The sequence below is a fragment of the Corvus hawaiiensis genome, chromosome 1, assembly GCF_020740725.1.
Source record: "Corvus hawaiiensis isolate bCorHaw1 chromosome 1, bCorHaw1.pri.cur, whole genome shotgun sequence".
NCBI classification, from domain to species: domain Eukaryota; kingdom Metazoa; phylum Chordata; class Aves; order Passeriformes; family Corvidae; genus Corvus; species Corvus hawaiiensis.
In genome coordinates, this window is record NC_063213.1 from 60,220,954 (window position 1) to 60,233,904 (window position 12,951).

Here is a 12,951-nt window from a genome sequence, read left to right on the forward strand (position 1 = left end):
CGGAATCCAGAGTTCACTGGGTCTGTACAGGGTTTCTAGTGCCCACGAACATCAGCAGAGAGAGGACTTGATCTTGGATCATGTCAGAGACAGCAGCGGCTGATGTCCGGTAATGAAGAGTAAGACCTTCTGAGGAACTGTCCAGACATCTCCTGAGAATTCCCTGGAGTGCCAGTATGGCTCTTTGAAACTGAGTACAGCTGGCATTAGTTTCAGAATATTGCTCCAAACACTATTGGTGATTGTCTGTGCGTGGACTTTGTGAAGAAGTGAATGTGCCATGTGAATATTTATTTGATCCTGATTATGAGAGAGGTTCATTCTATTCTTAATAACAGGTTGTTAGAAAAAAGCCCCAGCAAACAGAACAACTTATTTTAAGAAATGCAGTTTATGATCTGCATTTCTTCCCTATCAGTGAAATGGGAATTTTCAAGAAACTTTGGTTTTCCATACATCCTAGTATGATGGATTTTCTTCTCAAACTTAATGTTTACTTGTAGAATTTTTATTCCAAATTAGTCTCCTGCAGCTAGATTCCTGAAGGAAAACTGCCATTGCCACTGTATTTCATACCAAATCCTTCCTAATAGCCCAACCCCAAGAATGCTCATCAGACAAGAGAGATCAGTACCTAGTGTAAAGACTATTTGTGTGGAGGTAGGAAAGATATTCATCAGGATGCTTGGACACTTACAGTTTAGTGGTAAAAGCAATCTTTCTACCAGGCCTAGGAACTTTCAGTGTTACACTACTGTAAATAGAAGTGTGGGAACCATGATTTGTCAACTTGTCCTGCTTCCACATAGATTCTGGATTTGGTCTTACGCGCAACAAAAGAGCATTTATAAAATGCCTCTCTACATAGGCAAGATGTTGACACCTACTTTCTCAGTTGCTTGCCCTTGCTTTCTCTATGTTAGGGTGGCATTTTAGGGAGAATGTCCTGCCTTTTCTCACTATTTTCATTTTATCCCTAGCCTGTAACATGCATGAAACATGCATTGATTCTCTACTTGAGCTTACTACAATGTAAGAAGTAGTAACTGTTTTTAAGGAAGGAAAAGCAATGGAAAAATTCAACATTGTAACTTTCTGCATAGTCAGACAGTTACAGAGCCATAGCAGACAGATGTACAAAGAATGGAACATCCTCCTCCTCCAAAAGAAAACAAATTTACAGTGAAAGTTTGCTAGTATCAGTATCCATACCTATTAGATTCAGCCCCCTAGCTAAACAGAATTCTAAAAAGAAGCGGTTGAACTACAAGTCTTTACTTTGTCATTTAAGTTTCTGAAACTATGGGACTGAAAAAGGAAGTGAAGAGTAATTTGAAGCAAAATGTAAGGAAGTTCTATAAATACAAAGAGAATAGATAGATAGTTGTGAAATTAACTAGCGCCTTCAGGCCAGATACCAATGGGCAAGAGCCAGATTTTCCGGGGTCAATAGGAAAGGTGTAAACTGCTCCATAAGCATAAAGTTGTCCTGATGTCACCGTATCCGGACAGAGGAAGAGTTAGTGTTCATTTTGTCTCTTCTCAGCTGTGTCCTTATCTGACATATCCAGCTCTCTGCGCACAAGTTTTTGCTAGGCACAACTCTTCAGTATCTGTTATACAATCTTTTGAAGAACTTGGTTAGTGTTTTAACCAAGGATGTGGTTAGTGGTTCTGGTTCCACTGAGGAAATATTTGCTCTCATTTTTGGAGAATGCATACAGTGCAACCATTATACTGGCTTTTTACCCAGCCTCTTGATCAAGACATCTAGATGAAATCCATCTCACCTACTTTAAGAACTGACTGACAAAATTTTGCTTTATAGTTGATAATCAGGAATATATATGGAGGACTTGCAGTTGTTTTGTGGTCCACCAGAAGAGGAAAATGATGACATAGAGGTTCCAGACATAGGAGGGAATAATATTCAGTAATTGGGGGAATAAGGGTTTGTGCAGTGAGAAGCATTGATGGAGGTTGGTAAGAGGATGGCAAACAAAAATACAATGAGAAGTGTCCAAACGAAGGAGACTGGAGGGAAAGGTCAAAGTAGAAATGAAGGAGTTTGAATTGAGCCAGAAGTGCTGACCATCCCTAGGAGAGAGAGGCAAGGCTGAGCATGGCAAAGCAGAGGTCTGGGAAATGCAGATGCTGCAGGGAGAAGTGCAGGAGGATAGGACTCCTGGTTGGGGGGGACGGAACAGAAGGTTGAATATGCTTTGTGTATGAGAATCAAGAAAAAAAGCTGAAGTACCCCAAGTGAACTGTTGCCTCAGGAGCACCATTCGGACCAGGAAAGAGAGTGTGTGTGTGGATGGGGAAGGGCTGGAGTATGTAAGATATTTGTATGTTTGCTCCTGTTTGCCTGGGTATTCTTGTGTTCTTTGCAAAGGCCACAGCTGAGGACCAGGGAAGAAGGCAGGCCGTCTCTCTACCTTGCCCTGGCTGCTGCTGTCTTTCACAGGGCAGAGCCATCTAGAAAGATGAGGAAATGGTTTCTTTCTTGAGAGTGGTGAGTGTGCACAGGGTGGGGGTGATGCTTTAGAGCATCTTGCTAGAGTGCAGAGGATGGGAGGGAACCCGGGGTTTTCCTAAGAGGAACAGAAAGTGGACCTGTGGGGAAGCCTCTGGGGCAATGGAAAGGAAGAGGTTTCTGCTAGAGTGCTACAGAGGAACTGCGTGGGCTGTTTTGCAACCCAAGAAGCCACTGAGAGAAAGCTTACAGCAAGCACTTTCTCTGCAAAGATACTGTGGAAAGTGGAGACATTTGTTTTTAAACAACTTGTTAGAGAAAAAACACCCCCTGGTGTCCTGGAACATGTTCAGTTTGAAGAAAAGGTGCTGATAATTCAACGTGCTGGATCTGGCCACGATGGGATCCACTCTCAGTGGATGCTGGGAAGCAAGAACAACAGGCAAAAGAAAAGGTATATTGGCCTGTAATTAGTGGGAGGAGTGAGGGGGGTAAATAATCTGTCAAAGGGCAAATGGGATAGTAAAAATAAAGCTTGATTACACATCTCCCAGCAGCACAAGGATTTCTCCTCCACTCATGTTGCCAGAAAATTTTTGTTTGTTTGTTTCTGGGCAGTGGGAACAGCAGTCTTTTATCCTAGTAATAGTACTTTTCATTTCAGAGCTACCACATGAGCCGGTCATGCTTGTCAGGCTGCTTTTGAAAGTAAGCTTCTGTCAAAGGCACAGTTTGCTGGGTACGTTGACTTAATGATGCATTTAAAAGTACACAAAATTTAGGGTCTATTCAGAGTTTAGTCTGTTTGCAACAAAATTTTAACAGGAAATGGGAAATTAGAAATATGCAATCTCCACATGTTGCAAAGATAACAAAAGTCTGGAAAAGAAGAGACCATTTATCTCCTTGACTGTTTATTTGTCAAAGCAGGTTCATTTAGTGCACATAACAGTGAAACTGTTCATTCTCAGTGGGATTACAAATGAAAGGGAATTGATTATGCCACAAAGAAATGGCTACATTATAATTACTCCACTGAATATGTGAAATTCAATGATCTAGAAACTTAGCATAGTGACACAAATCAGGAAGGGATTTTAAACAAATGAGGAAGCAAGATAAAAAGGAATGAAATCCTTAAATTTTGCTTGAAAGCCATTTGTGTTCACCTAAAGAATCACAAGAGAAAATCACAGTCTATGAATTTTCTTCCTTTAACAATTTTCCAGTGCTTCTTGTGCACTTTTATAATTTGACTGAAATTTCACTGGCTAGTATAATCATTTCGATTCCAGAAATGTAATATATTCTTATAACTTCAAATAGTCATAAGTTGCTCTTTTCCTCAACTATTCATATGGTGTTTGATAGTTCAAACAACTAAAGAGTCTTTCAGAGTAAATTTTGTAAACACTTTCTGCCTGTTCTCACGTTTAGCATGTTCAACATAGATACATTTTTCTATGGAAACGTCGTTCTTGGTTGTGGAAATACTCAAAACCCATCTAGAAAAGGTCCTGAGCAATGTTTAAAAGAGTGAATATCTTTAAGGTCCTGCTTTGAGCAAGGCATTCACCTAAATGACATTCAGAACTCCCTTTCTGTGTGAACTATTCTGTAATTCCATGGTCAGTGGTGGTGTACAGGATTAAGAACTTTTGATGAGCTAAAGCAGAAAATGTGGCAAAGGCAGGGAAGAGACAGGCCCACCACCTTAGGAAGCAGCACCCCTGTCCTGGCTACATGACTGGTGGCCATATGGTCAGTGCTACACCCATGGCAGGCTTAAGCTTTCCATTAATATGAGATCAAAGCACACCACGGGCACCCTCCATCAATGTTATTTTTGTGGTGTCAAATCAGATACTACAGCTCGAAAACTGTGGTTTATTCTCTCTGCTGTCCTCATCCCTGCCCAAAATTGGACTGATATCACTGTCCCTTGCCAGGCCTGCTTAGAGCAGTGACAGGAACTGTCCCAAAAGCAGCAAGAGGAAGACATGCTCCAGAACTACTGAGTCACAGCCATCATGTCCCTGTAGCACCCCCTGACATAACAAATAAAAAAAATATGAAGGGATAGGTTCTACTTTCCAGCTGTAGGTGGCCACAAAATAGGCTCTTGGATCCAAGTAAATCAGAGTGGCTCTTTGTTCCTGCTCTTGATAAGCATTTGACAAAGGACACAAGACCTGGGCCAGAGGAGCTCCTACTGGGGTAGAGACCAAAATCCCGGCTGCCTGGGACAGAGGGCCATAACCTACTGCAAATAACAGTAGGGAAGGGATGATAATGTATCCCAGGCTGCTCAAAACATTATTGGAAATGGCAAGTGCCAGCAGCAAGTTCAGGTTTTTTGCCTTGGGTTTGTGAGACTAGTGTAGCTGATTAGGTGGCTTTGGCTAATCAAAACCCTTAGATTTTATCTTAGGCGTTAATTACAGTGCCGAGAGCAAAAGGAAGAAGTCACTTATGACCAAAAATTTCACATTTGAAGGTCCTGCCTGAATTTCAGTTAGTTCTTGGTATCTGTCAAGATCCTGTAAAGACCATATAAAGTTAGTAATCAGAGAAGTTGGAGGGTAGATGTTTTGAAAACAATATACACTGAAATTAGTCTTAATGCTGCATATTTTTATACAGTTTAAAGTCAGGTATCAAGTTCAATTTATTGTCAGAACCCAGCAGTCCTATCCATCATCGTTTTTAAATACACTTGGAAAAATTCCAATATTCTGAATAGATTTCTAAACTTTATTGAAGGATGCTTGAAATGGCATCTGTAGAGTGTCCTGAAGTGACAACAGCAGAAAGGACTGATGGAAAGTGTGCATAGGACACGTGTTCTGTGAGAGGCTTTCTCCAGCAATGACCACCTGGATCTCTGTAGAGTCCAGTCAAACCTACACAATGGGATTGACAGGGATGTCTGCTTGAATTAAGTCAGTAAATTTGGTTTTTTAATCAAAACTTAAAAACGACTCTACTAGGTCATATTGAAAGTCAATTTAACCTAGAATCCTATCCCTGCTGGTGTCCAAAAGCAGGTGTTTAATGGAGAGCACAACAGCTGACAAACGTCAAGGGGTGACTCTTTATTTACCTCTCTTTGGCATCAACATTTGCAGCTCTGGGATTTCCTGAGCCAGATGTAGAAGTTTTGAATTTGTCTGTATATGGAAACTGGCATGCAATTTACCTTGGGTTTGAATTTTTTCTAGCAACTGCAGAGTAAGTCCTCAAATAAACAAATTTTAATGTGTGATAAATGTAAGATGATTTGCTCTGATTTGCATGGAAAAGGAAATAAAAAATCCACATAGGCAACTATCAACAGGCTAGCTAATAGACTCAGTGTATACTGTTACAAAACTTTCCTCTATACTTATGCCTCCAGAAATCCAGCAGTGAAAGAATATATTATTGTGGTATTTCTTGGAAAAAATACACTATTTTTTCATCAAAGGCTTATTTATTTTTTTTTTCCTATTTAATCCCTTTGGATGTTCTGCTATTTCATATACATCAAGACAATTTGTGACATGAGTCATCTTCTGTGGTTTTTTTTAAAGTTCAAAATTTTAATTTCTTTTCTGACTAGTTCATCCTATTAAGTGGTCCATGGAGAGAACAAATTAGGGCAGTGTAGTGTAACATGCAGAGTGTCAAAACGTGAAAAGACTTTCTAATTGTTTGTACAGCAGAGGGCAGAGATTTGGTTTACTTGAAGAGACATACTGTTTTTTCCCTCATAGTTAAAGACATTCTATTGCTGTTCTCATGCCAACACAGCTTGACTCATGAGTTTTGAACTGATGACTTCTAAAAGAAACATCTCTGAAGAAAAATACACTTATCTTTTGTAAATAGCCTAGTGATAGACTATTATGGCTTAGTTCAGAGAACTAAAATATAGGTTCAACCCTTCCTGTGAAGAAGAATGGTAGATCTGTGTGCGCATTATCTTTTACTATTACTTCCATTAAAAGAAATTTTCTCTGATCAGTTTTTTCTTCCTTAAGAATTTTGGATTTAATATCAATTTTGCATCTAATATCTCAAGCCAGTTACTCTATATTCTTTATGCAGTTCATTCTTCATTTTGGTCTTTGGATGCTTCCTGCTGCCACTCTGTGCCCCACTATTTGGGCTTCATCAGGAAGTGTACATGCCCAGAAACTGCAGGACTGTATGTCTTCTAAACAGTGGTGTAAATAGTCCACACACATTTTCATATGTAAAAATGCCTGAAATGAAAGGCCACATTCATGTTGGTGTGACTATTAAGTATAGTGATTGATAAAGAGTAAGAAAGAAAGAAATTTGGAAGACTCAGCCTATTTTGAACTAAAGGTCCTGTATCACTGGTAATGCTTTAGGAAAAGTCCTGCAACTGCTGACAGAGGGAAAGAGATGGTCGTGAAAGAAAGGAATTCCTTACTCTATGCTTTGAAATATTCTCATGATTTTTACTGTGTTCAGGGAAAGCTGTCTGTCTGCTCTTCATTAGCGAGTGAGTGACTTTGCTGTAGCTCTGAGATGCCCATGAGACCAGTCACAGACATTCCCAGCCTCTTCAGAGGCAGAGCAGGTGCAAGGACAGAACACGAGGATCTTTGGCACCTTTCTTGCTTTTTGAAGCAGGTCAGCCTGGGCACAAGGCTTTGGCTGCAGACAGGAGTGAGGTGATCTCAGGCCAGCTCGGGTTGATGGCTCTGGCATGTGGACCACAAGCAGCTTCTCTGACATGCTGCTGCACTTTAGAGATGCAGCATCTTTTATCTACCACTGAGTGGAGTCCTTAACAAGACTACAGATGTGGAAGTGCAGATTCCCCAATTGCTGTGTGACATTTTACTCAGAGCCGCCAGGCAGTGAAGCTGTATCTGGCATGGCAGCGAGATTGTTCGGGGCATGGGTGAGTACTAGGCTTGCCATCAGGGTGTCACAAACAGAGGGTTATCTTTTGGCACCATTGTCAAATGCAGAGTCTACTGAGTATTTAATACAGATTTTTGTTTTGTTAGTTTAACAACTGAGATGCTTATAAACAATATTAATTTCAAAATTTGTGTATCTTAACTCATTATAATTCACTGGCCCTTTCTCTGGACAATGTCTTATATCATATACTCACCCCGAGTCTCTTCCTGTGGCTGTGATTACTACATTAACCTACTCAGAAAGCTCAGTTGATGCTCCCATATATTCAGCTCCCATGGTCAAGTAGATGAGTGTTTCCAGTATGTAGTAAAAGTTGCATTCCAAATCAAGGTCCAAACCAGATATGAGGTTTCAAGAAATTGGGGTCCCAATTCTTCAAGAAATTAATTATATTGAAAGTGTGAAATAAAACCACAACAATCGAACAATATAAATAAATCAATTGTGAAAAGAAAGTAAAGAAATAGGAGCTAAAAGCAACTATTTTTCTCATCTTCATATTTCTGAGTGGCTGTGGGTACCTGTTTGTCATCCTGCAGTCACTTATATTGTCTCCCAGTATCAGATTCTCTTTCGAGATTTCTATCTACCTCTCAGTACTCTGCTTCTTGTTAGTACCTTAAACCCTGTAATTGACTGATTTTCTCAATCTCTTCATCCTGAGACTGATGTGCAGGGTCCCTCCATGAGTGCCCACTACTGGTCTCTGCAAAAGCAAATTGCCATGGAGGAGCAGACATGGATCCGGTCTCTTCCTTCATATCACTCCTGTCTGTGTGAATAGACAGAGCAGAAGAGGAGAAAAAAAGCACAGAAGATGCTTCACCTGGCTTGTACAGGGAAATCGGTGATGATGCCACACATGGGAGCATCCTTCCTCAGAGATACTCAAAATGGGAAGTTCAGCAAGGCAATTGCAAAAACAACTATTATAATTCCTAAGACATAGCATTGTGCAAATCTGTTGTCATGTTGTAACTATCAAGTTCTTCCCTTGCATTTTGCTTCAGTCTCATAAAAACAGATATTATATAAATCTTCATTACACAGACACACTGTGTTATCTCACTGGAATGTGTCACTTCCATGTCACACTGACTATATTGTGAAACAATACATCACTTCATGTTCTACAGCTTCAAAGTATCTTATTTTCAATTTAGGAGGTATTTCAAAGATGCTTGAATAAGCATGTTCTCTATGGCTCTGAATGCCACTGAAAGAGAAGTACAAATGCAATTTCTTTCTTCAAACGCTAAAGCAAACAATAGAAGGCATGATGTAATTTAAAGCTTAAAGGTCTTAGAATTTTATATATCCTGTGAATAGGAACCTATAATCATGTACATAATAGAAATAGGGAACTGAAAAGGTCCTGCCCAAAAGCAGTGTCAGCTAAAACTGATCAACTGCTGAAAGATCCAACACCTCTTTTAATGTTTCCGACAGCAACCATGATTTCACCTCTCCTGGGCAGCCTTGTTAAAGCTTCTGTACTAATAATGTTGGAGTGCCTTGCAGTATTGCTGGCTCCTCAGGACAGCTGGGCTGGAGTAGCTCTTGGTTGCTCCAGAACAGGCTGGGAATGGCTTTGTTCAACCTGCTTAGTGGGAATGGTCCCTGGAATGCTGGACAGGCCAAACTGGGCCTAGAAATCCCTTTGAGGAAGTGTTCACTGTCATGGGTGAAGGACACACACCTACACTCATTTACTGAGTAGACAACCCTGCAGTATTGCCTTTTCCTGAGTACTATTTAATTTAAAATAATTAATGGTGCCTAGTTACCAGCTGGGCTTATACCATGACACAAAGTTTAAATGATTTATTATTACACTTTCCCATTATTTGAGCTGTTAACATACAGAATAGTGCCAAAGCTTTCCATAAAACCCTTGTCAGTACACCTACCAACTCAATATAAGCTACTAATTACTGGGGTTTTTTTAGGACTGTGATTCCTTATTCACTAGTCATCTTCTCATGATTAGCAAATAGTACTGATTTTCCACTACTTTTCTAGGAATTCAAGTTAGTCTGCCTGACTTATAATTCCTTGATATTTTGATATTTTCAAACCTCACCTAGTTTCCCCCAGTGTTAACTGAGAATTTAAAATTTCTCCAAGAATTCCAGCTTGTCTCTAAGAGTTAAGAATAACCAAATCAATCTGCTTTAAAAAGAAAAAAGTAATTTATGGGGTGTTCTTGTAGCCCAAACATCACATTCAGTTTTCATCTTTAATCTATCCTGTTGTTTTCTGCAGAGTTGGACAAAATTTGAGTGAACTAAACAATGTTCATGGTATAGGAAATGATCTTGCAAATATTTCCTTATCTTCCATTGTTTCCATGCCTCCTAATGAATGTCTGACAAAATGCTGTGGAAATGAAGAGCAGGCTTTAAACATGCTATGTTTTGCTACAAAGCATTAGGCTCCTGAGTGCAGTGACACTTCCTCATGTGAAATGAGAAGAAAAATGTATTCTGCACTGAAGCTTTCCAGAATAGACTTAAGTGTGATAGACTAAGACACTGCCAAGAAAAAGCGTGAAATTATTGAAAATGGGGGCAGGACCCCCAACTCAATTTAAACATTGGCTTCATAACATGGAAAATCAGCTAAATTAAGAGTACTCTGTACATGCAGTGATATGAACAGCATCCAAAAAAAGTGTGCTTTGATGGATGATATACCTACTTAGATGAATATTTAGAGAAAAGCAGTAACTGGAAAAATCATGACATTGGCTGCAGAGAATGTGGCCTTGGATAGTCCTTTAGCTGGGAGCTGGCTCTGACTTGAATCTGAAGCTTTGACCAAGGCTCACCAGCTTTCTAGAGATAGTTCAGATCATCTTGGCAGTTTTTAGTGCAGTGTACTGGCAATGTATCTGAAGAACTGAAAACATTTTTCTAGATGTCTTATAGACTTCACAACATTATAATTTTGTGCAGATGCAAAAATTAGAGGATACATGATTTGACTGGAAGGGAGGAGCACCTGATGGGTTGAGCAAGGGCAGAGCTGGGAACAGAGACATTAACCTTTAATTGTGTTCTGTTCCTGTATGTGTTCAAAATTGGGACAGATTTGGGTAGTGCTCTCCTCTGATGAAGTATTTTTTAATGTGGTTACTCAGTGCTAGCAGTGGCTGCAGTTTACTGACTGTCCTGTTCACAACAGTCAAAGTATTGTGGAGTACTGGCACGGGTAAAGGAAGCTGAATCCAAGCCTTTCAAAGTTCCTAAATGTGGTGCTGTTATGATCCAGTTTTAAGGTTGTTAGAAATGACTCTGCCCAAATTAAGGTGCAAACGAGACCATATGTCAGTGACAATAGTAAGAGTTTTATTTGATAGTAAGTATGAGAGAGAGAGAGAGAGAGAGAGAAGGAAAGAAAGAAGTAGAAAATAGGTGGGGGCACAAAGAGTTACAGAGACAGAATTAAAGAATATCACTGCTCTGTGGGTCCCACTGGTGCCTCAATGATCCTCTCCAGCTGGTCTCTTGGTGGTGAAGGTTGCCCCAGAAGGCACAGAGTCCCATGGGTGTACATGCTCAGGCTGGGTGGGCATGTCCAGCCATGTCCCCCTGGGGTGGGGGTCAGTCTCTCACAGCAGACTCTGGGTCTGTTGCATCACGTGCAGTCCTGGAGGGCAAATCCTCTCACGTGAAAGTCCCATGGATGTGCCCTGTAGGGTTGGGGGTTCCACAGCTGGACCAGTTTGTGTAACAGAGGATGGGTGTTTATTGCCTCTCACCAGAGGTTGCACCATGCACCCAAAATCTCCTCCTCCCCCCTCGGCTGGGGGCAGTCTGTGTAAACCTGGCTTCTGTGAGCTGTGCTCTCCCCCCACCCCAAACTCAACTGGGGATAGTTGCAGCTGGTGGCTTTGGCCTTTTGTGGATGCATACCTTTCCCTCAGCATGAGGTGATTGAACAATAGGTTTCCCTTTATCTAATCAACAGTTTGACTTTCAGTTAAAAGTCCCACTCTTGGAAGCTTCTTCAGTTGTAGCTTCTTTATAATGAGCAAAACTTTATATCAATGTTTGAGGCATGAACTATTTTCAGTCTCTGACAGGCGCCTGGTTTGCCTCAGGTGAGATCATTCCCCACCCCTTTTCTGTGTCCATAGAGCAAGGAGTATGTGAGAGAAGAGAGAGAAGAGTCGTGGGGGAGGGTGATCTCTCTGGATGCCCATGGTAGGTGGCTGGGCTGGTGCAGACATGGAGCCCTGGCCTCGGCTCCCTGCAGCATGTGTGGTTTGTATTGTCAGCACTAACTAGGCAAACAAAACTTGTCTTGAAAATGGCATCTGAACTATAAATCCCATCCATGACCATCACCCTTGTAGCTCTTTACAAGCTCGGATGACTATCTGCCTAAATATGGATTAATTTAGGGAATTATCAGATAGGTGCCTTTCTCTCCAAAACAGGCAGTTCTGCACAAATGGTGAGACCGACAGAGTGTGCCCAGGGCATGTTCAGGCTAAGTAAGGTGACAGTTTCAGTGTTAGACAGTCCTGAGAAGTCAGTAAACTGAACTGATGACTGAGCCTTAGGCAAATAATTTTCTGCTCCTATAGAGTTATACATTCAAACCATAAAAAGAAATAAAAAAGAAGAAAATGCACTGCAGTGATGTTACAATGCTCAGACTATGCCTAGAAGAGTTGTGAGATATTTAGATGCCCTTTGTAAAAAGGAAATCTGGAAACTATTTCAGACTAAACCCAGCCCTTACAGCTATTTACAGAACTCCTTTTGCTGTTTTATTTGAACCAGTGTGTGTAACTTACCAGAAAAAAAAAAAAAAACAAAGAAAGAAACCAAGCCCCACAGATATTTTTATAGTTTTGTAGTTAAGAGATTCCTTTGGTAACAGTCCATGTGAATGTCTGCTCTCTCTATCTCCTTCTGTACTGTTAATTATGAAATTTCCTTCCTCTTTCAGAAAATAGGTTTGATACAATTGCAGTTGGAAGGTTTGTGAGGAGAGGAAGAACTCCAGTGTCTTTGCCAGTGGATGCAAAGAAACTTCAGTCACCACGTGTCTCCCCCCCCAGGGTTTGACAGATAGATCAGGCCATGAATCTGTATTGGGCATTAGGACGTATTTCAGACATGGAATTTTTCACACACTCTTGTTACCGATATTTAAAATCATGTTCTGGACCTCACCAATCCACAAGTAGTGGGGGAAGAAAATGTTTTAAATACATTTTTCTGCCAACTTTCCTGCTTCAGCATGCTTCTCTAAGGTATTCAAGTCAAACGTGTCATTTAGATTTCACAGGGAATTTTACAAAGAGAAAAGTACATAAAATCTTAAGAAAATTAACACAGAATCATAGAATACCTTCAGTTGGAAAGGATCCTTAAGGATAATCAAGGGCAATTCCCTGAACACTACACCATATGACTAAAACCATTGTCCAGATGCTCCTTGAAGTGTTTGCCCATGGGAAATATTTTGAAGCAAAACTTTCTGGAAAGTGGTATACTTTTTTTTTTTTTAAATAA